Source organism: Tachypleus tridentatus, chromosome 8 (assembly GCF_004210375.1).
Source record: "Tachypleus tridentatus isolate NWPU-2018 chromosome 8, ASM421037v1, whole genome shotgun sequence".
In the NCBI taxonomy this organism is placed as follows: Eukaryota; Metazoa; Arthropoda; class Merostomata; order Xiphosura; family Limulidae; genus Tachypleus; species Tachypleus tridentatus.
Window position 1 is genome coordinate 148,479,473 of NC_134832.1, and position 27,042 is coordinate 148,506,514.

The following is a 27,042-nucleotide window of genomic DNA, read 5'->3' on the forward strand; positions in this document are numbered from 1 at the left end:
CAAAAGTAATAATGTGAGGTAATCTTTACGATAACAATAAAAACATTATAATGAAAAATATAAACTAATCATCATAAATTTAATAACATGTACTATTAATGAAATTAACCTTAAAGAAAAGACAGGGTGTAATTAATTTACTATTCTAGCTGGAAAATAGTAAATACAAACCATAATATTTGCTAAGACTAAAAGAGGTACTCAGTATAAGAATACTGTCTTCTCTTCTGGTGTATGAGCGAGACCCGTGTCACAGTTATCAATTCTACTATAATATAACTGACCACTGTAAAAACAATACAAAATAGTGGTCATTAAATAGCATGATAGTGACTGTAAGAGTAATAAACAGCAGTAGTGAACATAAAACAATACAATTGTGTCTATATGAACAATGCACAAAATAGTTCAATAGCATATTAACCAGTATAAGAAGTAATAGTAGTGGACAGTGTATAGTGTAATTGTCTCTGTGAGAATAACACATGTAAATAAATGAGATTCGGTAGCATGATGGTCAGTGTTGAAATAAATGTCGAAGAAAAACACTTAACAGGAGAAACACAGCTTTTGGTGTTACTTGTGCTACTTTTTGTAACTTATATGACAAAATAGTCGTTAAAACTTAAACATGAACATAAAATTACGCACATCACTTTCTTTCCAGTGAATTAATGCTAACTTCAAATCAGAGCTAGCCACAGGCTCGGCATGCTCAAGCGTGTTAAGTCGTGCGACTCCTAATCTGAGGGTCGCGGGTTCGCATCCCAGTCGCGTGAAACATGCTCGCCCTTTCAGTCGTGGGGGCGTTATAATGTGACGATCAATCCCACTATTTGTTAGTAAAAGAGTAGCCCAAGAGTTGGCGGTGGGTGGTGATGACAAGCTGCCTTCCCTCTAGTCTTACACTGCTAAATTAGGGACGACTAACATAGATAACCCTCGTGTAGCTTTGTACGAAATTCAAAAAGAAGAAACAAAACTAGCCACCTACTGAAAGAAAAACTAACTTTTAAATGCGTATAAATAATTAAACACTTTTTTCTAAAATTATAAATTACAAACATTAAGATTCATTGTTTCATTAGATGAGTACCCTCACTGTTTACGACATTTTCGGACTTAGACCCAATAATATCTCACGAGGTATGATCAGTTTAACAGATTTACCATAGTCCTAATTCCTTTTTGCACAATGAAACAAATATTTATATATAATATAGCTGTAATAATAAATTATAATAATAATGAAACAAAATATTTATACATTCTAACCAATAGTGTTAATGCAAATAACAATAATCAAGCACAATTTTCTTACGGAACACCCAAACAATAGCTGTTAGCTATAAGTTCCATTAAGGCCATCAATCAAACATTAACAAGTTCGAACAAGAAATTAACAAATTCAATGTTTTCTTCCAGCATATTTTTTTAAAAAGGTTTTATCCACTTGCAATGAAATCAAATTCCACGATCTATTTTTATTTGAAATTCAACAATTAAATCATTGTGACACGGGGGTAACATGGTTTCCAACAATTAAATCATTGTGACACGGGGGTTACCAGGGGTAACCTGGTTTACAACAATTAAATCATTGTGACACGGGGGGTAACCAGGAGTAACCTGGTTTCCATTTACATGCTTCACAAGTTATTATTTTTTGGTGTTATTGTTTTTGCCTTGTGTTAGTAATCAGACTTAAGGTTGGTGTTCGATTTTATACAGTGAGTTTTAAGGGTGTACATATAGTTTTAGTATGTTTTTTTCACGACTGATTCTTCAGATGAGTGTGTGTGTGTGTTTACACTTGGTGTTTTAGTACGACATACCCAGGACTGACTTCCCCATGACTAGGTTTACATTTGGTCTCTTAGCAGAGGTTACCAGTATTTAGTTCCTTTGTTAGAGTGTTTACTCTTGGCGTTTTAGGCTTAACCAGGAATAATTTTCTCTGTGACTGTGTTTGGCTTGCTCAAGGTTCATTTCATTTTGAATAGATCAATATTTTACAATACCCAATGAAGGTAAAGGTGGCTTCACTACTGAGACATGAAAGCTCGAGTGTGGAATGCCTAAGTTATAGTATAGCTACAGTTATAGTATAGGATTGACTGTAATATTATAACGCCCCCACGGCTGGGAGGGCGAGCATGTTTGGCGCGAGGAGGATGCGAACCCTCAAGATCACGAGTAGAAAGCCTTAATTCACCTGATCATGCCGAGCCTGTACCTCGAAAATAGTCACGGTAATCAATTTCGTATTATCGTAAATTTGGGTTTATAAACCTGCTATTCTTTGCAGCAAATTCGAAGGTGTTTGTGAAAATGTAAAAAAAAAACAACTTCAACTAGATTTCTGATTATTTTTTTATTTTCCACCAATAGTTGTATACGTCTAATACATATTTCTTTTTAACTTTTCTAATGTTTTGGGTGTGGTTATTCTAAATGATAACTAAACCAATTTAAGGAGGGAAAGTCCCCCAACCATCATGGCTTGGCATAGCCTCGAAATATACGTGTAGCGGGTTTGAATCCTACCACCATGCATGTTGGCCCTTTAAACCATGGGAAAGGTAATAATGTTACCGTCGATCTCACTTAGGGCTCAGCATGGCCTGGTGGGTTAAGGCGTTTGACTCGTAATCTAAGGGTCGCGGATTCGAATCCCCGTCGCACCAAACATGCTCGCCCTTTCAGCTGTGGGGGCGCTATAATGTGACGGTCAACCCCACTATTCTTGATAAAAGAGTAGCCCAAGAGTTGGCGGTGGGTGGTGATAACTAGCTGCCTTCCCTCTTGTCTTACACTGCTAAATTAAGGACGGCTAGCACAGATAGCCCTCGTGTAGCTTTGCACAAAATTAAAAAAAAACGATCTCACTTTTGCCCATATAGAGCAGCCTAAGAGTTGGCGGCAGATGTTGTTGATTAGCTGTCTTCCCTCTAATTTATCTCTTCTAAATCATGGAGGATGAGAACAGCTGGACCTCGAGTAGCGCTTGGCGGAATTCCACAGAATAAACATCATTTGATAATGTTTAAAATTGGTTAACATGTTAACGGTTCTTTTGAATTTATGTTCAAATGTTTAGATTTAGTGACACAAGCTTTGACTTGCTTTTCCTTTAGTTTTTTAACATATAAGTTATGTATCTGTTGTTTACTTAATTAGTGTCCTGACGCTACGAAATCACCTAAGACAAAAACAGATTAAATGGACAACACTTGTAAAAGGAAGGTTTGCCTTGTGAATGAGTTCTTGTTTTATGTTAACTTTTCGCATGAATACGATACTCAAAGATCGGTTAAAATTTGTTTGCCACTTCCAGAACGAAACAGTTTTCGTATTTTTTGTTCAGACATGCGCGCAAATCTACTAAAGGTCTCTCTGTTATAGTCGTTTCAAGTAATGAACTTTCAAACCAGAAGGAAGACATCCATCATCATCACCCCCCAGTCACACACACACACACTCTTGGGCTAATCTAATCAAATCGTAAGACAGCACGGCATGGCGAGGTGGTTAGGTCGTTCGACTCGTAATCTGAGGGTCGCGGGTTCGAATCCCTTTAATAAAAAATGTGCTCGTTTTTTCAGCCGTGGGGGCGTCATAATGTAACGGCCAATCGCACTATTTTACTATTGGTAAAAGAGTAGCCCAAGAATTAGAGGTGGGTGTTGATGACTAGCTACTTTTCCTCTAGACTTACACTTCTAAATTAGGGACGGCTAGCGCAGATAGCCCTTGTGTAGCTTTGCGCGAAATTAAAAAAAAACGAAAATCAAACAAACAGTGAGATTTGAACAATACTGTTATAACGCACAATTTATTGGCAACTAGTCGCGATAACCTGTGGCTCTGCGACAATTCTGAAGGCTTATAACACTAAAAACCAAGTTTCGATACCTGTAGGGGGCACAACACACATAGCCTACTGTGTAGCTTGGCGTTTAGCAACAAACGAGCTGTACATCATGGACTCTCACCCTTCTTTCTAACCGTAGTGAAGGGCCAATCAAAACAAAATGTCGAGAAACGAGTTTAAGAAACGGTCACCTGCGCCGCTGTAATTTTATCGTTCAAGTGTGACCCAATTTTGTTGCTAACCTTTTAATTTGGATGGCTGGTTACTTGCCAGATAAAACAGCAAGGCTCTGGTTTAAATTCGAACGTGTAGCTTTTTAAAAAGAAAAAGAAAAAAATTGTTTATTATAAAGCTGCGTTTTATTTTTTATTTTTTCAATTTAAAAAGTCAGTAATTATCGCCTGGCACACGGAATCAGTATTTTCATAATATCTTATTATTTTAATCAAATGACTGTCTTAAATACTTTATTCAGTTTTCCAGTTTCTGGAATATTTCGAAATAACAAACCACGCATAAATTAATGTATTTCATTTCGTTTCATTCGTTATTTGGTTGGTTTAGATCAAAGCCACATTCGATCTGCTGGTCCAACACAAGGAATCGAGCTCCGGATTTTAGTAGAGCAAGTCCATGAATTTTCTACTAGTCGACCAAAGAACTTGTCCTTTTTATTTATATTTCAAGCAAACACGGTAAATGATCTATCCCTTCTATTGCTAATGTAAATATATCATCAAAGCCACGTTGTGAATAATCCAAGTGTTCTATTGCTAATGTAAGTACATCCTTAAAACACACAGCAAATTATTTAATCCTGTATTAAGTAAATCTTTGAGAAAGAAAAATATTTTTCGATTTCGTTGTTTCTTTCTGTCATTTAGGTTTATTTCATTTTAGTTTAGCAGTAAATAACCTCAGCTGTTTACTGAATAATTATTCCATTGGCGTCAGAATGGTTACCTTTCTTTGTAATTCTTTACCGGTTTCCTTCTTAACTTTACGTTCAGCAAGAGTCGCGGATCATAAATCTTATACATATGTTTAGAAATCAATGTGCTCGCTTGTACATTCGACCGTATTCAAAGCACCCGTACTTTTCTAAAGCAAGTGGAAGAAATAGTCCGAGGACAGTGGACCGTTTTAAACGATGAAAAATCAAAATGAGGAACAATTATCATTTGAATGAACGTATAATGACGTAGTTAGGATAGCTGTCCGTTTTGAAATCTGGAATGGACGATGGATTTAAACTGCTTTTAAATATACATGTATATTTTTTCTTGGCATAACAAGGTGGTTAGGGTGATCGACTCGTAAGCTGAGGGTTGCGGGTTCGAATTCCTGTCGCACCAAACATGCTCGCCCTTTCAGCCGTGGGGGTGTTATAATGTGACAATCAATCCCACTATTCACTGGTAAACGAGTAGCCCAAGAGTTGGGGGTGGGTGGTGATGACTAGCTGCCTCCTCTCTGGCCTGGCATGGCCAAGCGCGTAAGGCGTGCGACTCGTAATCCAAGGGTCGCGGGTTCGCGCCCGCGTCGCGCTAAACATGCTCGCCCTCCCAGCCGTGGGGGCATATAATGTAACGGTCAATCCCACTTTTCGTTGGTAAAAGAGTAGCCCAAGAGTTGGCGGTGGGTGGTGATGACTAGCTGCCTTCCCTCTAGTCTTACACTGCTAAATTAGGGACGGCTAGCACAGATAGCCCTCAAGTAGCTTTGGGCGAAATTCCAAAACAAACAAACAAACAAACAAACAAGCCTCCTCTCTAGCCTAACACTGCTAAATTATGGACGGCTAGCGCAATTAGCCCTTGTGTAGTTTTGCGCGAAATTCAAAAATAAACAAACAAATATTTTTCTATGTCATTTATATGCTTCTTTTTCGTTTCTTTGTTATTAGGAGCAAAAGCTACACAATAACATATCTGTAAGATACTACCCCTCGCTGTATCGAAACCTGATTTTGAGCGCTATAAGCTTTTAAACTTGCACTGAACTATCAGGGGAGGGGTAGGCAATGTTCTTTGTGGACCCACAAGTTTCATTAGTTCAAAGTCAATAACAGCATACTAGTCACCCAAAAAATCGTAACAAAAATACCATAATTATTGACATTATATGTTTGTTTAGAACCAAGAATCAATGTTAATGAGCAGTCTGTGAACTCACACTTGCAAAAAACCTGGTGTTTTAGTACAATCGCGTGCGTGTTTTTCTTATAGCAAAGCCACATCGGGCTATCTGCTGAGCACACCGAGGGGAATCGAACCATTGATTTTAGCGTTGTAAATCCGTACTAGCGGGGGCAGCTCAGTTGCAGTTTCTTATGGTCAGTTCTTTATAATTCGTGGTTTAAGAGGAAAAAAACCCGGCATATAACTCAGCCTCATGTTTCTTTTTTCTGGTTTCAATTGATATTTGTAGATAGGTAACCGGATTTCAACTGGTTGTTGATTTGAGTTGTTAAAAAAAAGGAACAAATATAATCTTTCTGATTCTTCATGTATGTGTAAATCTGTTAATGTGTTCACCTTGAAATGGTAGTTAGAGTTTATTAGACATTTTTTTATTCCTTTGTTATTAAACGCAAAGATATTCAATCGGCTATCTTTAATGTGCTCATCTGATAAATCCCCATGATTTCCTTTAAGTCATCGGGCTATGGGCACTCAGAAAACGTCATCAGATCCTCTTGGGCTTATCTTTTGTTTCCTGTTATTCGGTACCCAAAGATTTTCCAAATTTCCCTTTCTCTTATCACAACGAAAAGTTCGAGGTTTATTAGATTTCTTTTATCACAATGAAAAGTTCGAGGGTTATTCAATATTCCTCAAAAGGAATCTAAAACTTATACTATTCTTATCTTCTAAGTTTTATGACTGAAAATCGGGTTTCCGTAACCTTCTTGGTCACAGAACAGATAGCCTATTATTTAGTTTTGTGAATAACAATAAACAAACACATTTTTATGAATCTGACAACAATATCAATGTTAACTATTTTTACTATTTGTGTTAACTATTTTTCCCCAGCTAGAAGTCGCCTCAAATATGTTTGTTAGTTTGTTTGTTTTAGAAATTTCGCACAAAGCTACTCGAGAGCTATCTGCGCTAGCCGTCCCTAATTTAGCAGTGTAAGACTAGAGGGAAGGCAGCTAGTCATCACCACCCACTCTTGGACTACTCTTTTAACAATAAACAGTGGGATTGACCGCACATTATAACGCCCCCACGGCTGAAAGGGCGAGCATGTTTGGTGCCACGGGGATTCGAACCTGCACACTTCAGCTTACAAGTCGAAAGCCATAACGACCTAGCCATCCATGCCAGCTCTAAAGATGAAGAAGTTAAAAGACCAGAATTAATATCTCCTTACTTTTGAAGCTAACTTAGATTAAACCATTTTACTACCAATGAATTATAATTCACTAACAACAGCGTTTGTTAAAACAAACGTCTAATTCAGATATCAATGTTTATTGAACATTAGAGTAAGGATCAGTTTCCTGGTGATTCAACGGTAAATTTATAGTTTTACATGCTAAACTTCGGGGTTCGATTCTCTGCGTTGAACTAAACACAGGTAGCAAATTAGGGCAGCTCTGTGCCAGAAACAAACAAACAATCTTCGAGAATACAGACAACTGTGGGTGCATCAGAGCATCTAATTTTAACAGCCTATTTCTCCAACCGATGAAACACGTATTGTAATTTCTGAGCACGCCTGAAATTTGGTATATTATTTATAGTAGATCAAATGCCTCTTGCTGGCAAGTATATGTCATTCAGTGAGGGTTTCATACCAAGACAAACCACTGAAAATGAAGGTAGGTAATATGAATATGTTTTGGGACAGAAAGGTTGTACGTGGCTATAACACAACTTTCAACCTTACATTTCTCCTTGCCACCAACGGTCATTCTGACTAGTCCACACAAACTTAATTATACGCACTTTTACTTAATTGTACACAACTGTTACTTACATTTACCTTACTTACACTCAAAGTAATACACATTACTTTTAATTAACTGTCTGTACGCTAATCTTACTTCAGGACAAATTATTTTTATTTAAGTGCACGATATTTCCACTCACTCAGTGCCCTCCAATTGCTCCAAAATGAGCTTACAAACTTATATCACTAAAATATATATTTCAATACCCGTGGTAAACACAGCACAGACAACCTATTGTGTAACGTTGTACTTAAAAACAGACAAAATAATCACTTAACTGTGCACTAGTTTTGCTTGATTCTATATCACTGTTACCTTTACTAAATGTTTGCTACTCTTACTTATAACTTAACTGTGCACTTGTCCTACTTAATTGTGCGCTAATCTTACTTACGGGGAGTTAGTCCTACTTAACTGTACCAAACTGTTATATTTATCACTTACTTACTGGAAGTTAGTGCTGCTTAACTGTACCCACCTGTTATATTTATTACTTACTTACTGGAAGTTAGTCCTGCTTAACTGTACCTAGCTGTTATATTTATCACTTACTTACTGGAAGTTAGTCCTGCTTAACTGTACCCAACTGTTATATTTATTACTTACTTACTGGAAGTTAGTCCTACTTAACTGTACCCAACTGTTATGTTTGTTACTTACTTACTGGAAGTTAGTCCTGCTTAACTGCACCCACCTGTTATATTTATCACTTACTTACCGGAAGTTAGTCCTGCTTAACTGTACTCTACTGTTATATTTATTACTTACTTACTGGAAGTTTGTCCTACTTAATTGCACCCTGGTCTTATATTTATTACTTACTTACTGGAAGTTAGTCTTGCTTAACTGTGCTCTACTGTTATATTTATTACTTACTTACTGCAAGTTAGTCCTACGTAACTGAGCTCTACTGTTATATTTATTACTTACTTACTTGAAGTTAGTCTTGCTTAACTGTGCTCTACTGTTATATTTATTACTTACTTACTGCAAGTTAGTCCTACGTAACTGAGCTCTACTGTTATATTTATTACTTACTTACTGGAAGTTAGTCTTGCTTAACTGTGCTCTACTGTTATATTTATTACTTACTTACTGGAAGTTAGTCTTGCTTAACTGTGCTCTACTGTTATATTTATTACTTACTTACTGGAAGTTAGTCTTGCTTAACTGTGCTCTACTGTTATATTTATTACAATTGAACTTAAGTTCTACTTAATTACGCGACTGTACTCTGTTCTAATTGTTGAACTAATTTTACGCCAGTCTTATTTACGTTATGCACTCAGGGAACAAAGCTATATATTTATATAAAGATTGATATTTCTGTCGACTGGAAATTCCTGAGTAAATTATAAATACTTCTGAGTAGTCTGGTGTGGGAAGAACAAAAGTAGGAGAGCCGAGTTGAAGTCTAAATATAGACTTGAAAGTTTCTGCCTTGTTCTTTCTCACTGTTTCTTCATTCTCAACTCGTTTTTCACCTGAAACGGATCAATTATCCCAATATTTTAATGGTGTTATTTTATTTTATATCAAGACAAGGTAGGTAAAACCAGATGATCTTTAGTTGGGTGTCAGAAGTATAACACCAAAACGTATGGTGTTCGATAAAACGGCTGCTGGTGCACGTCGCTACTTCTAAACAAGAAGCACTCGCATTATGTGAGGTGTTACTAAAAAATGGGTGTATTGGTGTATCTGTTTATGTCATTGCTTTAAATTACGTATACACTTTGTTTTCAGATATGACGAAGATAAGAAAATATAAGTAATATATAATGTATTACACATAAACATCCACTATCTTAGCTGCGCAGCGTGTGAGTATATTTGCATACTCTACAGTGTAGCATGCTACGTTTACTCTGCTCGTAGCGTAGTGCAAATCGTACTATGCTCAGAATGTATTATGCACTATCCAGAGAAGTACACTCATAACCTTGTATACAGGGTTGGATTATTTATTATGCACAATAGGCACAGTGTCTAGAGCCTACGAAAACTATGGGTTCATGAACATTTTCCTTAGAAATAAATCTTTGAGTTAACCTATACAGCTGATATGGCCTACGAATAGAATGTTCCTAGGCCTTACGACCGTCTTGATCCGACACTGCTTGTGCATATATAACAGTGTAAAATATTATACATATAACATTTACTACAGCTTAGTACGCACAATATTCTTGTCTTTGTATGGAGTTTAATCACACCTTACTAAATTATCTACTTTCGAAACATAAATTACGTTACATACCCTTTCAAGAGCTGTTACGTCTCCGAATACACATGAGAAATCTTACACGTCTGTGAGATAATTACCATGTTAAGGTAGCGTTCTGTAATTTAGATATGTTTTTCCTACTCCAGAAGTGTTACAAAACACGACTGTAGTGCCACAGTTGGAAAGTGTTACTTTTCATTGAGTTTGGTGTGATACTTGATGGGCTCGGCATGGCTAAGCGCCTTAAGGCGTGCGACTCGTAATCTGAGGGTCGCGGGTTCGCATCCCCGTCGCGCTAAACATGCTCACCGTTTCAGCCGTGGGGGCGTTATAATGTGACGGTCAATCCCACTATTCGTTGGTGAAAGAGTAGCCCAAGAGTTGGCGGTGGGTGCTGATGACTAGCTGCCTTCCCTCTAGTCTTACACTGCTAAATTAGGGACCGCTAGCACAGATAGCCCTCGAGTAGCTTTGTGCGAAATTCAAAAACAAACAAGTGATACTTGAGAAGTTTTACTTGTCACTGAGTTTGATGTGGTTGTAGATAAGTAAGTTTCACTTGTCAGTGGGGTTGGTGTGGTAGTAGATAAGTAAGTTTTACTTGTCAGTGGGGTTGGTGTGGTAGTAGATAAGTAAGTTTTACTTGTCAGTGGGGTTGGTGTGGTGGTAGATAAGTAAGTTTCACTTGTCAGTGGGGTTGGTGTGGTAGTAGATAAGTAAGTTTTACTTGTCAGTGGGGTTGGTGTGGTAGTAGATAAGTAAGTTTCACTTGTCAGTGGGGTTGGTGTGGTAGTAGATAAGTAAGTTTCACTTGTCAGTGGGGTTGGTGTGGTAGTAGATAAGTAAGTTTTACCTGTCAGTGGGGTTGGTGTGGTAGTAGATAAGTAAGTTTTACTTGTCACTGACTTTAGCGTGATGCTAGAGAAGTATTAATAGTCACTAGTTTCAGTGTCATAGAGACGTGGTAGTTAGTTTAGTGTCACAAGTTTGTCCAAGTTTATCATTCTTAAGTTTTCCGGGTTTTTTTTTCATCTGAGTTTCTCTATGACGCTCAGTAACCACGTGGTATAATTAACATTGACAATAACAATCGAAGAATGAGTATTGACGGTAAACCTTTTATCTTTCTTCAGGGGTAAATGTCTTATGCTCGCACCTTCTACTGCGAATATTGTCCATTTTCTATAGATTTCCAGAAGACTGAACTTCCAATGGAACTGAAGAAACCTGCTAAAAGATATTCTTCAGAAGACCGAAACTTTATTAACGAGATAAAGATTTCTTGGTTTTTGGAAGAAGCTGCCAAGAGGTATGTTACCAAGAATCTATTTGGAACGCCAAATGAAATCAGTCCAATGAACAGCACAGAGACAGTATCTTGTGTGGATGTTGAAAAATTGTAGAGCAGGCAGGACAGAAAGAGGTAAACCGTAACTGATCGAAATGAAGAGAGGCTTCAGCAGAAAAAATTACACATATGGAAACGAGTATGAAATATAGTAGCTAGAACCGAAACCTAGAAAAGTTAAAAGTAACCAACAGCTTGAAGGCTGAAATTGGACATCAAAGATTGCCAACGACTAGATACAGCATTGCAAATTTATAAACAGGTGAAGCTACCTTCCAATGAACGTTTATCCCCTGAATTCGTTTGATCTACAGTCTTACACAATATTCTGAAGGTATTGTTATGTTTCTCTGAGTGAACGAGAGTATTTAATGCTACTGTATTACTCGTTTCCTGGACAGAAATTAAGTAACTTTATGCTTAATTAAAGGCTATCTTAGAACATGTTGCTTCCTTTATACATAATTTTAAAACACGCAAAAATTCCCATAAAACTGCAAGACACAAAATGTGAAAACGCATATTTGCTGGTATCTCCACATAAACCAAACAAATCTCTGTATAAGTTCGATAAAGATCCAGCAGAAGAGGGAGGGGCGATGAAACGGTAAAAAACATGCGCAGAAACACCCATGAAAACCGCTAAACGTAAAATACAAAATGAAAATTTCTACATACTCCATATGGACTTAATGAACCTCCATACCAATTTTGATGAAAGTCCATTCATATACTGCGAATCAGATACATGAACATACAAATGACAATACTATTGTATTTATATAGATAAAAATTAAATTAGGAAAGAAGATGAACAAATGTAGATCGTAGAAATCCAGTATGAAGGAACAGAAGGAGCGAAGGAGATGGGCAAGAATTATAAAGAGAGTTTTGGAAAAACTACAGAAGATTGATAACAACAGGTGAATATTTAAAGTGAAACACTGACAGTTGTGGAAGTTTGTTTGTTTGGGGTTAAGCATGAAGCTATACAATGGGCTATTTGTGCTTTGCTGACCATGGGTATCGAAATCCGATACGTATGAGCTTGACATATGGACGAGTAGTAGTTGTATAAGACAACCATCTTTATCGACAAAATAAGAATGCATATTTCTACCAGCGTAGCAAGTTGATGCACACGCTAAAACATTATGTGCCTAAACTATGATCGAACTTCTACATATTCTATTAGCTATTAGTCTTAAAGGCTATCTGCGCTACCCGTCCCTAATTTAGCAGTGTAAGACTAGAGGGAAGGCAGCTAGTCATCACCGCACACTGCCAACTCTTGGACTCCTCTTTTGCCAAAGAATAGTTGGATTGGCCGTCACATTATAATGCCTCCACGCCTGAAAAGGCGAGCATGTTTGATGCGACGAGGATTCGAACCTGCGACCCTCGGATTACCTTAACCATCTGGCCATTAAACTAGATAATAATTAGAAACAGGATCATTGTACTTATAACAACTCTACCGTAACATAACATAACTAAAGGAGGGGTTCACTAGACTTTTCGTAGTTATTTCTACACAATTGGCTTATGCATCCTGTCAACCGCGGGATTTCAAACCTCGAATTTTAGGGTTGTAAGCCCCTAAGTTTAGTAAGATTAATGCTACAAAATGAAATACTCAGAAAATGATGTGCCAGTACGAATCAATCAAAATTGCAACAAAATTCCAACAAAACTCCAAGACATGAACAGCAGATTTGTTAAAACCACATCTTGCTTATTAGAAGCACCAAAGCATACGTGAAATACGGGGATATTCGAGCCTTATGTGAACAAACCTTTAAATGTGTTTTACAGAATTAACTGGCTGCTCAAGCATAAAGGAAGTATACGGAACGTTAAAATCCATTAAATTAATCAGACGATTACCTTGCTCAATGCGCTTAGACACATGATTAGCTTCATTTCTTAACAAATAACTTTCCTGTTAACAGTAGGAGGACCTAGAGACGATTTTCGCTTGGCATTTATAATAAGGTTTAACTTTACCTTGTATGTTGACCACAATTACTTCACTACAGGTGTTATGTACATTGAATGATGCTTTAAGTATACTATGTATACATATAATTCACTTTCAAATCAGCACAATTAATGCAATTAACACAGGTATTTGCACAGAACGATGCTACAAGGAGTTAACGTTGAGATAAATTGAGCATATGGCACATTAATCGCTTTCTGTCTCTTCATCAACGGGATTCGGATCAGGTTTTCGACCAGAAAGGGTTAGGCTTAGTGTTGACCTCTTCCCTCTCTCAGGAACTATTAGTTTGTGTGTACCCTTACTGAGCCCCAGGTAATAAATAACCCGTGTTACTTTGTTGTTACATTACTACATTATGTTACATTTTGTCCATTGTCCACAGTTTTAAGTAACACACCACTTTCGCCCTATATTGAATTAATTGGATAATATCAACTCATATATTTTCACTAGCTTCATTTATCTACGATCGCACTGCTAGTCTGTGTTCACAACACCGTTCCGGTTAGCAGTCACATACACACACACACATGATCCTATTTTTACATACAAAACCCTTTAAAAATAGAGCTACGTTTGTATCCAGAATCCAGTTGGTCTATCACTGTTTCGTCTGTAAGTTTCTTCTCTATGCTGTTTAGAGGAAGACATACTTAGGACTTGGTTCATGATGTATTATGTAACTCTGTATTTTGTTAGTCAGTTCATTGTAATTAATATTTTCCTTACAATATTGAAACGAGCTATTCAGGAGTCAACTGCATTGAAAATAGCTTTTTTTATGTTTCAGAATTTCGCTAAATCATAAATTGCTATCGCGATTAGCTACGCTAATCGGAAATGTTTGCTGACATAAAAGTAGCTTTAAAATGAAAACACGCCGAACGGGTTAAGCGAGCAGCAGCAAACATCTTAACTCTGCGTTCACTGTTCTGAAAGTCATACAAAAATAATGAACTGGTGAGAGTGCTTAAGAAACAACTTCCTACACTTTTACCTTCTTTCAATAGCTGCGGTCTGTTGTGGGACGTGTCTGCCCCAATAAGTTTTAAAACAGATCGATGTGAAGAATAGGGAAGGATTATTTCTTGGAGTTAACATCCCCGCTCCAATACTGGTTAACGTAACAGTGAAGTAAAAAGTAGTACTGTTAACAGTATTGACAGTAACAAACGTTTGGTGAATCAGCACTTTAAAACATAAATTACGAAGCCATATCGATTTTCACAAGTAAACACAAGTTCTAAGAAATTAAAATAGTCACAACCAAAACTGAAACCAAAAAGTATGAAAGAAGATCTGATGCTGAATAAACAGACTTATTCCAAATTTGAGCTCTTCTTTTGCTTTGTTCTAATATTCCCTTGAATTTTAAGCCTGGTTAGTATGAGTAACTGCAAACACGAGGGTTCATCCGGTTTGCGTCCCGTTGCCACAGAACACGAAAGTGCTCCATACTTCGGGTCTGTTAATGGCTAATAAGAGCGATTGTGAAACAATACTGTTTAGTTAGAGAAGCTCAAAAGATGACGGCTGTTGATGTTGACTAGCTGCCTTTCCTCTCGACTATCAACTCCATATTAGGAGAGGCTAACGCAGGTAGCTTTTTCCGGGTATTCAAAACCACTTTAAATAAAATTGTAATTATATGACCATGGTGAAATTATATTGGCCATTAATGAAGAAGAGGGTCCAACGTGGTCAGGTGGGTTAAGGCGTTCGATTCGTAATCTGAGAGTCGCGGGTTCGAATCCCGATCGTACCAAACATGCTCGCTCTTTCAGCTGAGGGTGCGTTGTAATGTGATGGCCAATCCCGCTATTTATTGTTAAAAGAGTAGCCCAAGAGTTGGCGGTGGGTGGTGATGACTAGCTGCCTTCCCTCTAGTCCTACACTGTTAAATTAGGGACGGCTAGCGCAAATAGCCCTCGTGTAGCTTTGCGCGAAATTAAAAAAAAAACAACCCAACATCAAGAATTAAGTTTTTCTTGTGATCCATAGTTTCCCCAATGAAACAGTGGTAAGTCTACACATTCACAACGTTAAAATCCGAAGGTCGATTGTCCGCGGAGGACACAGAAGATAGCCTAATAATATATATGCAAAAACGGCTCGTTTGGGTTGAGAAAATATTTTACGTAGAAGAGCGAACAACGTTTCGACCTTCTTCGGCCATCGTCAGGTTCACAAAGAAAGAAAGAGGTAACTGACCGGAAGCTGACCACATGTTTGAAAGGATTTGTGTAAACTGAGTGTTGGAATGTAGAGGGCGGTGTTACACAACCCCTTCCAAACATGTGGCCAGCTACCGGTCAGTTACCTCTTCCTTTCTTTGTGAACCTGACGATGACCGAAGAAGGTCGAAACGTTGTTCGCTCTTCTACGTAAAATATTTTCTCAACCCAAACGAGCTGTTTTTGCGTATATATTTCTCTACAAGTGGGTTTTCTCGACATCACTGATAGCCTAATAATGTATTGCTCTAGTATAAACAAACGAATCGACAATGCTATTTAGATGTTGGAGGTATCTAACAGCTAAAATAGGATAAAAAAATAAAATAAGACAATGCCCCCCACTATTAACTTGAAATAATTAACCACATGATGCAAACCATATTTTCACAACACAGGGGCATACAATATTGATTTCACGATACAGGTGCAAGCTATGCGTGCTGACGAGAATCCCACTTGAAGTAAAAATGTATCTCAGGACGGCTGGTATGGGTATTAACACGTTTGCTAAGAAGGTCGATACGTTGTTCTCTGCTTTATTATGGTAAAAGTGTTAATACCCACACCAACCATCCTGAGATACAGGTGCAAGCCATATTATCTTCACGATACAGAGACGCCACGTGGTTTTCACGACAAAAGGACAGATCGTTTTGTTTAAATATGACAAAACAGTATTTTCATGAAACAGGGGCAGGTCTCAGTTGTTTTAACGAGATGTGGGCTGATTATGTTATTTTCACAATTTTGAGACTAATAATAGTGCTGTCATTACATAGAGCTACATATTACTGAGCTGAACTTCTGAAATCCAGTTGTAGTGACGACAGTCTGTTTCATCAGTGATAAACGAATTCCATCCAAGTCTGAACTTAAAGGTAAAATACTCAAAACAGCCTATTATTTCATAACGTATACTCAATCATTATTTAGAACAAATGTTCATATCTTTTAAGTGAAGCATTATCTGGTATTTAAATATATCAGATATTAAGTCTTAACAAGCAGACCAAAACATCCCTTTATTCTAGACATCGGAACTCTCAGAAAGACCTTTCTTACTAGACTCCATAAGTCCCAGAAAGTCGCTTCACACTTGACTTTATAAGTCCCAGAAAGGCCTTTCTTACTAGACTCCATAAGTCCCAGAAAGTCGCTTCACACTTGACTCCAAGAATCCCTAAATGATGTTTCTTACTTGACTCCAAAAGTACCTAAACAGTGCTTTTACTAGACTCTATAAGTCCCCAAACTGTATATCTACTAGATTCCAAGATTCCCTAAACTGTATATCTACTAGATTCCAAGATTTCCTAAACTGTATTTCTAATAGATTCCAATATTTCCTAAACGGTATATCTACTAGATTCCAAGATTCCCTAAACGGTATATCTACTAGATTCCAAGATTCCCTAAACGGTATATCTACTAGATTCCAAGATTCCCTAAACGGTATTTCTACTAGATTCCAAGATTCCCTAAACTGTATATCTACTAGATTCCAAGATTCCCTAAACTGTATATCTACTAGATTCCAAGACTCCCTGAACGATGTTTCTATTAGACTCCATGAGATCCTAAACGGTGTTTATTACCAGATTCCTAGTGTCCCTAAACGTTGCTTCTACTAGCCTCTGAGGTTTATTAAACGGTGTTTTTATTATACTCCAAGGGTCTCTAAACGATGTTTCTTATTGGACTCCAAGATTCCTTGAATGATGACTGTAGAAGTCCCAAATTCTAATATGCACAGTGCCAAAATTTATACGTATCTCACTATTAATAGAAAAACAAACTCATATTATGTGTATTATCGTTATTGACCAAATATTTAACCGTTAACTGATAAACTTGAAGTTGAGATCCTAAGAGGCGATGACTGGAAAAACTGGAGTGAGTAGATAAATGACTCAAGAGGCCGGAATGTAAGACCTTTGGCAACAGTTATTCTCATCCATTCACAAGTAAAGCAGGTGTCAGAATAGCCAAGCAAGCTAGATCACGTTGGTTAGGCTTAAAAAAGTATTTCGGCATAAACGTAATTCTGTCGTCTTCAGCTATGATAACCATGTATGTTTGGTTTTTCGAAAACTTTCAACAATGTAAGACATTTGCTGCTTAACAATTTTGTAGTTCACTTCTTGTTGGTTCATGTAGTTCACTAATCACGAGGCTTTCCAATTAGAAGTACAACTGCAGTAAATGGTTCGTATTATCTGGTTAACAGTAAACCAGCGTTAATAATGAACCTAAACAAAAATAATGATGGTTATAAATATTTTTACTACCAACAAATAAATCTTTCGACGTCAAACTGCCTAGAACACATGAACTTTGTTTATTCGATAAAAAAAACAAAACATTTATACGTTAGGAAATGCCTGAAATCATGATTCTAAACACTATTTATTTTGTTTGTTTGCTTGTTTCGTAGATCAAAGACGCATTGTAATATCTGATGCATGCAGCACGGGTATTCGTACCCTGACATTAAGTGTTGTAAGACTATAAATATAACGTTCTCCCTCGGAAAATACATTATTTAATGCCTAAAAACAAACTTTTTAAAAACAATTTGCGGCTTAAAAACAACAGTTTAAGTTGTAGTTACCGTCTAAAAACAACAGGCCCTGCATAGCCAGGTGATTAAGGCACTCGACTCGTTATCTTAAGGTCATGTCGCACCAAACATACTCGCCCTTTCAGCCGATAAGGGGGTTAAAAATTACGGTCAATCACACTATTTGTTGGTAAAAATGTAGCACAAGAGTTGGCGGTGGGTGGTGATGACTAGCTGCCTTTCCTCTAGTCTTACATTGCTAAATTAGAGACAGATAGCCTTCGTAAAGTTTTGCGCGAAATTCCAAACAAACAAACCAAAACTTAAAACAACAGTTTAAATTATACCTACTATCCAGAAACAACAGTTATATTATATCTACTGGCTAAAAACAAAAACTGTTTATATCTACTGCATAAATATTATCTACCGTTTAAAAAAAAGTATACTATATAAAAACAATTTAAATTATATCTACTGTCGAAAATCAGTAACTTAGCTGGTATCTACTGTCTAAATATAGCAATTTAATATAATTTACCGTCTGGAAAACAAAATTCAAATGTTTCCCTTCAACGTCAAACAACAGTTGAGATGTTCAACTAATACCTAACACAACAAATCGTATATTTAAGTACAACGTAAAACAACAAATTGTTTATTTAACTACAACCTAAAACAACAATATAGATATTTAATTAGTACCTAAAATAACAGTTTAAATGTTATATACTTTTTAAAATAAATGGTTTTTGTTGTTTTTTTACAGAGTGTGTATACCAGTTGTTCTCTGGAAAACTGGCAAGCATCTCTTTTGTATAAATATCACGTCTTACTTTTCTTTCTGTCTCTCTCAGAGTTTCAATCCGTAGACTATTCTTAAATGATTTTGTTGGTGTTTAGGTAATGAGAGTAAGTGTAGATTTTGTAGGTGCCCGAGTAGTAAAAGTTAAGACAATGTACGTGTTCGGCTGATAACAAAACAACAAGTCTTTCCTATCTCTCTATAGGCCTGGCATGGCCAAGCGTGTTAAGGCGTGCGACTCGTAATCTGAGGGTCGCGGGTTCGCATCTCGCCAAACATGCTCGCCCTTTCAGCCGTGAGGGCGTTGTAATGTGACGGTCAATCCTACTATTCGTTGGTAAAAGAGTAGCCCAAGAGTTGGCGGTGAGTGGTGATGACTAGCTGCCTTCCCACTAGTCTTACACTGCTAAATTAGGGACGGCTAGTACAGATAGCCCTCGAGTAGCTTTGTGCGAAATTCAAAACAAACAAACAAACAAACAAACAAACCAAAGAATCTTTCTATAACCGTTAAATTTACTTACTACCCGATATAGCTGTCTAGTTGTCTTATGATTTTATTAGTGCATATCATTAGAATGAAACTGTTAGTACATACCAGTCGAGTGAGGCTATTGCTGTACAGCAGTCTAATGAAGCTTTAAACACACACCAATCTAATGAAGCTTTAAGTACACACCAATCTAATAAAGCTTTAGGTACACACCAGTCTAATGAAGCTATTAGTACACACCAGTCTAACGAAGCTTTAAATACGCACCAGTCTAATGAATCTTTAAGTACACACCAGTCTAATGAAGCTATTAGTGCACACCAGTCTAACGAAGCTTTAAACACACACCAATCTAATGAAGCTATTAGTACACACCAGTCTAATGAAGCTATTAGTACACACCAGTCTAACGAAGCTTTAAATACGCACCAGCCTAATAAAGCTTTAAATACACACCAGTCTAATGAAGCTATTAGTACGCACCAGTCTAATAAAGCTTTAAATACACACCAGTCTAATGAAGCTATTAGTACGCACCAGTCTAATGAAGCTTTAAATACACATCAGTCGAGCGAGGCTATTAGTTCACGCCATTTTGCTGTTGTTTTTTTTAGAATGTTCAAGAGATTTAGAATTGACTTAAATGGCGAATGTTTGATACTTGATAAGTTAAAACTTACAAGGTGAACTAATGCTTTAGAAACTAAATAGTGAACAGGATTGAGTTTACATGCCTTACTGAGATGAGAAAACCAAGAGGAAATGGTTATTATGACACTTCTGGCTTTTTTCCAAAAGCATGTTGGTTCCACGTGTTCTTTATTTAGTTACCAAATGTTTGTGCCTATTACTGGAAACGAGGAAGTTTTCAATAAGAAAAAGTTATATATTCCATGTCCTTTATCAATCATTGATACATAATGATACCAGAAACTAAGAAATAAAGCATGTTTTAACTACAAATATCAACCTATTTTAGGCTATTCTAAGCCTGATTCTAACAGGGTTTTTACGGGTCTACAATAACTCACAGTTAATTGAAAATGAATATCATGCTAACAAACTGTGGCTGTTTAATCATTAGAAAGATGTAACGAGAAACAATATTACCACATCATTAAATTACTAATTAAAATTATTAATTAACGTTACTTTAAATAAATTACGTGAGGAATGCAAGAATAATTGCTGCATCTTTAAATTTTTTTCAATAAAAATTCACGAAACGAGAAAAAACGTGGAATTGGAACTAGAGCGTGGAGAATTATTACACTTGATTAAAATGTTAAACATCAAGCTTGATTGACATTTTATAAAATGTGAAACACCAAGCTTGATTGACATTTTATAAAATAAACACCAAGCTTGATGACATTTTATAAAATGTTAAACACCAAGCTTGATTGACATTTTATAAAATGTGAAACACCAAGCTTGATTGACATTTTATAAAACTGTATATGCATCAAATTTTCATTACCAGAGTGATTTTTAGTTTTGCTTTAACTAGATAACTAGAAATTAATATTACATTATAAGAATTCACGAGCTGCTAACATCTTTCATTATCTCTGGAGTTTCTATGAAGTTAGGATGTACAATACAGGCTACTAATTGGCTTTATATTCTCTGGAATTTTAAAATTCTGCCTGTAACTCTATCCCTTACCCGTTTCTTCAGCATGCCTCATACTTAAGTCCTCAGGTCAATGTCCTTTTGAGGAAGACTTTGCACTCCAAAACTTATTCGATTCGTCTAATATCCGGTCTTGCGAGCAGTCATCGGAACCAACAAGTACTAACTCTAGCAACAACAGAGTATACATCAGCTGCGTAGCAACAGCCCAAGAATAGCAGTAACAAAAATTAAATAAAAAACACTTACTCCAGACAGACATAATATTAGAAATACAAATAAACACTTACTCCAGACAGACGTAATATTACGAATACAAACAATCCATCTCATAAATGACGATAGAATTTTCTTATCGTTAATTTTAAGAACTGCCCTTTGTTTGCCTCCAAAAACTACGATAAAGTAAATAAGTGAAAATGGTTGTTCTAAATTTAAAAGATAGAGAATATGTACTCTACGAACATCATAATTCCCACTTTTGTTTTAAACATGGCGACATATCCTGGGCTGATGAAACTGTATGTACTTACTTTACTGAATTTGCCCCAACTTAAATTAAAGACATTTTTATTTATCTCCCGCTGAAGAAACAAAAAAAGCAGCTTTAGAACAGAAGACTTTTCAATCAACAAGAAAACTAAACAATGAGAGGGAAACATGAAACTAAGCTAGAAGACTGGTTAGAGGACTGGTTAGACCAACGTCTTTTCACTCAAAACGAAATCGGAACATAATTTGAGCACAGGGGTTATGGCGTAGGTGACGTGTCAAGTTTTCAAGTTTTCTGAAAGCAATGTTACACACTACTGTTTAATTGCTTCTACTCGAGTGTTTATATTGAAAGACAGACCAAATAGTAAAAGATGGCGTACATTATTTATTTTACCCTCGATACTGAATGTCTTAGAAATTTCTCTGCACTTGCTAACCTCTTCCACAAAACTATAAAGTGTACGCTTGACTACTCTCTCCTTCCACCAACACATAAACTTTCTTGATGTCTCTGTAAATAGACGACCTTCTAAGTACTTACTTGTAGAAAGTAATCAACAGGAATATCATGATATCTTCATTACCAAAGATACACTCTCCATTACTTATAGTAAAGTCCCACATATTTTACTAATTAAAACGAACTATAATCATGATGAAAATTATTTTATGTAGAGAACGTAATGAATGTTTCGTGACGTATACTACATATGGCTGTAAATATTCAGAAACTGATAAAAAGCACTAAAACAGACCATGTTATCAAGTGGCTACAAAGATTCATAGATAGACAGACAGACGGAAAAGAAACAAATCAACAACACATAAAGAGAAACCGACTTCCTTCATTCATCACGACTCTAAATCATCCAACAGATTTCGTCTTGCAATGACGTAAAAACCGAAACTGAATAAAGTCTCATGTTGTCTAGAAAACAAACAAAAACACAACCATTTCGACTTAATGCCCTTTTAAAACAAAAATTCTAAAGGATATTCTGGCTCAAGCTAAAATTAGCCACACGCCCCCATATAATGGCTGCCGATCTTCAAATAAGTTGTCGAGCTTGTAAGTTAATGAAAACTACCGACAGCTGAGAAACACAACCTAAACCACAATAGCACCAAGTAAAGCATCGTGTCTACTTCACAAAACGCCACCTATCTCATACATTCTGCAAAAACTGAATTAGTTTAAAAAATCCAACACACTCAGAGAAGTTTTCAACAAACACAAATTTTCTATTAGCAATGAACGAGATATTCCTCTTCAATACTTTAACCAACCCAGACATTCTTTCAATTATAGCAACTGCACTCCAATTTGGAGCAGTTAACGAGAAAGAGAAGGATGATTGGTTTGTTTTGGATTTTGCGCAAAGCTATACAAGGGCTATCCGTGCTAGCCGTCCCTAACTTAGCAGTGTAAGACTAGAGGGAAGGCATCTAGTCAACACTACCCACCGCCAACTTTCAGGCTACTCTTTTACCAACGAATAGTTGGATGGTCAGAACATTATAACGCCCCCCCGGCTGAAAGGTCGAGTATGTTTTGGTGCAACGGGGATTCGAACCCGGAGAAGGATGAAATATTTCTTTTAATTCCCCAGATGAAGCTCTGAAATACCTTCGACCTTTTATATCTTTTCCCTCTTTTGACTTTCTAGTTGCTACCTAGTCTCTCAGTGGGACAGCTGTAAACTTACAGACTTACAGAGCTGAAATTAAGGGTTTGGTTCCACGTGGTGGACACAATAGATAGCTTTACGTGGCTTTGTTTTGTTTGAGACAAACAATCAGGTGTACTTATTTTACACATTCTATACTAAGAAACACTTTCTCACTGTACTGTTTACCCTATATTCTTTATAAACAATTTTATTTTGTTTTACTTTTCTTATAATGCCTCTGCTTTTACTACTTTATAAGCTGATCTATTTACCTTCTACTATTTCCTGTTTATGACTGTTTACTATAGAACAAACAATAAATAAAATATCAATAAGAATTCACACATAAAAATCAAACACATAAATCGTTGTGGTAATATGTTCTATAACTATTTAATACTGTTTTTATTTTTCAAAGAATCCGAACTGATATTCTATGATTTGCGTTCAATAGCCTCAATAATAATAAAAAAATGCATTTTTGGGCCGTAAGTGCGGTATAAAATTTGGTTTGGTTTGTTTTGGAATTTCGCACAAAGCTACTCGAGGGCTATCTGTGCCAGCCGTCCCTAATTTAGCAGTGTAAGACTAGTGGGAAGGCAGCTAGTCATTACCACCCACCGCCAACTCTTGGGCTACTCTTTTACCAACGAATAGTGGGATTGACCGTAACATTATAACGCCCCTACGGCTGAAAGGGCGAGCATGTTTGGCGACCCTCAGATTACGAGTCGCACGCCTGAACACTAGACCAAGATTTGGCGGTGGGTGATGTTTATTAATTAGATACCTTTCCCCTAGTCTGCCACTTAAAGATTAGGTGTGACTATAATCCGGTAACTCAATAAAAACTTTTAAATTGTTCTTTGTATCCCATTAAGGATAAACCAAGTCCATATCCGGCCAATTAAGCTTATTTCTTGTTTTTTAACATATGTCCTCGTTTTGCACTCCATTTTCTCAGTCTACGATAGTCCAAGAAAAAAACAGAAATTCACCTGTAAAAATCATTAAGCTTGCGTCATTTTGTTTTTAGTTATTTAGTGTGTGCATTTTTGTAAATATAATTTTACCCAACTTTTTTATCCTGTGTTGTTGTTCTTTTTAACTATAACAAACACGGTTTATATATGATATTGCAATAGGTTATAAAAAAGTTGAATACATTTCAAGACTGGTATGGCAAAGTGGTTAGGGCGCTTGACTCTTAAGCTCACGGTGATGGGTTCAAATCCCCCACTAAACAGTGTGTCCGTGGGGGTGTATAGTGTAACAGTCACTCCCATTTATTGGCAGTGGATGGTGATTATTAGCCGCCATCCTTCTAATCTTACACCACTAAGTTAGGGATAGCTAACAGATAGCCCTCGTGTGGCTTTGCGCGGAATCTTAAAAGAAACAATATCAATACGTGACTTGGTATATAATTTCATGAATCTCTTTTAAAAACGTAATTCATTCACCTTGCTTGATTTTCCCCCAGAAAGAAGATAAAAGGTGTTAAATTAACACTATAGAGAAATAATTTATTTTAAGGCACATTGTGTTACTTATCTCTTAAAATCCAAAATAAACTTTTTTATATGAGCATAATAAAAATATTCTTTGATAAATGTTGTTAAAATTAGTCGATGAAGGCTATATCCATGTTAATAAAATAAATGTCAGTCATTTCGGTTTGTATTTAATTTCTTGAGAAAGACATTGCTATTAGTATGGAGATCGCATTCTTACTGTATTATTTTAAACGTATGGTCATCTAAACTTATTGGTAATCCGTATGAATAGTTTAGAAAAATGTGTCCTCATGCTTAGCCCTAACAATTTACTCATTATATTCAGTCTCCCTGTAATTTACGGATTTAGGGATTCAATTCTCCTCGGTGGATTCAGCAAATAGCACGATGTGGCTTTGCCATAAAAAACACACACACACTCATTATATTCTGCCAACTCTGATCGCCATATTAACGCGATAGAGGGCGATAAATTATTCAAGCGCTTTGCTGCTTTCGGTACTAAAGCATAAAAAAATTGTGCTTGCTTTGAGTTTCGCTGGAAGGTTACCACAAAAAAAAAAGTGAGCTGATAATTGAAGTCGACTTTCACGTGGTTAAAACTAACTACAGCTGCATATATGTCACGGTAGATTTCCCTGACTCTTCCTTTTTAAAACAAGACTTCGTTTGGAGCTTTCAAATAGTCTTTAATATCGATGTATTTTTATTTTACTAAATCTCTTGCTTATGTTTTGCCTGCTTACTAACATTTTGCCATTATTCTCTTAGCTATATTTATTACCTGTTTAAAACTAATTATGTCATGAAGATCATCTCTCAGTCTGGTGCTAAATAAATGTGCAGTTTAACTTTTATTTTTACTAGGCCTAAGTGTTCCTTTTGCCAGTAAGTGCAATTGTGCGGAGATTAGAACAATTGGAAATTACTACAAACCCATCCGATTATGACATAATATTTGATGTGCTAAAATTATCGACATGACTTGTTTATTTTTGGATATTTAATGTAAAAAATGTTGATCATAACGCTGTTTATTTCCTAATATTTATTGAGAAAAAATATCAACACAATACAGTTCATTTTCTAATATTTGTTGGGCAAAAATTACTAACATAACATTATTTTTTGTTTAAAATATACAACATTTAAAGTTCCCAACATTGTAAATTATAATGTAAGTTCTCGTTAGTTGAACGAAGTTTTTGTTTGAATTGTCATTGAGTTAGAAAAAATTTTAGTCGGTTTATTGGTCACTTGGTTAGTTAATAAAGTTTTGTACATTTTATGTGAGTGTTTCAACGGAGTTCTAGAGGCACTGGAGAAGTTAGCAAGTAAGTGTCTAGCGTTATTTTGAAGTTAGGCCTACGTAGCTCGTTGTAGATAATTTGGTAAAAGAAACATCACTAAATGGCCTGTACTTTCACCATTATTTATTGAATAATTCAAAAGAACTCGCCAAGCGATAGAAAAAAATTACAGAAGTGGGATTATTTTGGTAAATGGACTTCAGTATGAGTACGTTTGCTCGAAGCGACATTGAAAAATTCGTTGTTTTTTTGTATTTTACACAAAGCAACATGAAGACTATATTCACTAGCCTTCCCTAATATAGCAGTGAAGGCAGCTGGTCAACACCACTCACCACCTATTCTTAGACTACTTTTTTACCAACAAATATTGGGATTCACCGTCGCTTTATAACGTCCATACGGGCAAAAGAGCGAGTATATTTGGTGGAACGGTTATTCAACTTCGTGACCAGCAGATGGCGAGTCGAGCGCCTTAACTACTTGGCCTGGAATTAATCAGTGTATAAATATATACATATAGAACAAATAGAAACAGACACAAAATAAAAAGGAAGAAACAGGAAATTTAGAGAATAATAAAGAACAAAACGAACCGTTTGATCAAGAAAAACATTGAAAATGTTCAACTGAACCAAAGCATCAAAATGGAAGACATACAAAAATATATTATAACTACAAACTTGAAAAAAGTATATTAAAAAAGTAAAATGGGAGTATAGTAACAATATTTAAGATATAAAGAAAGGTAACATTAACGAAATAAAAAGGACGTAGAAATTATACAGAGGGACATAAATGAAAGGATGAAACATCTGAAAACTGAAGAGACAAATACACAGACCAAACTAGCTACATTTTTCTGTGCTAACGCCCAATATTTCCAATGTCAAATATAAAGC

The 27,042-nt window shown here is 36.3% G+C and overlaps 1 protein-coding gene across 1 annotated transcript in view; it reads left to right on the forward strand.

Moving 5' to 3' along the window:
* Positions 1 to 27,042, forward strand: part of LOC143223731 (potassium channel subfamily K member 18-like) — a 32,656-nt gene that overhangs the window by 2,474 nt on the left and 3,140 nt on the right. The gene's annotated exons all lie outside the window — the stretch shown is intronic.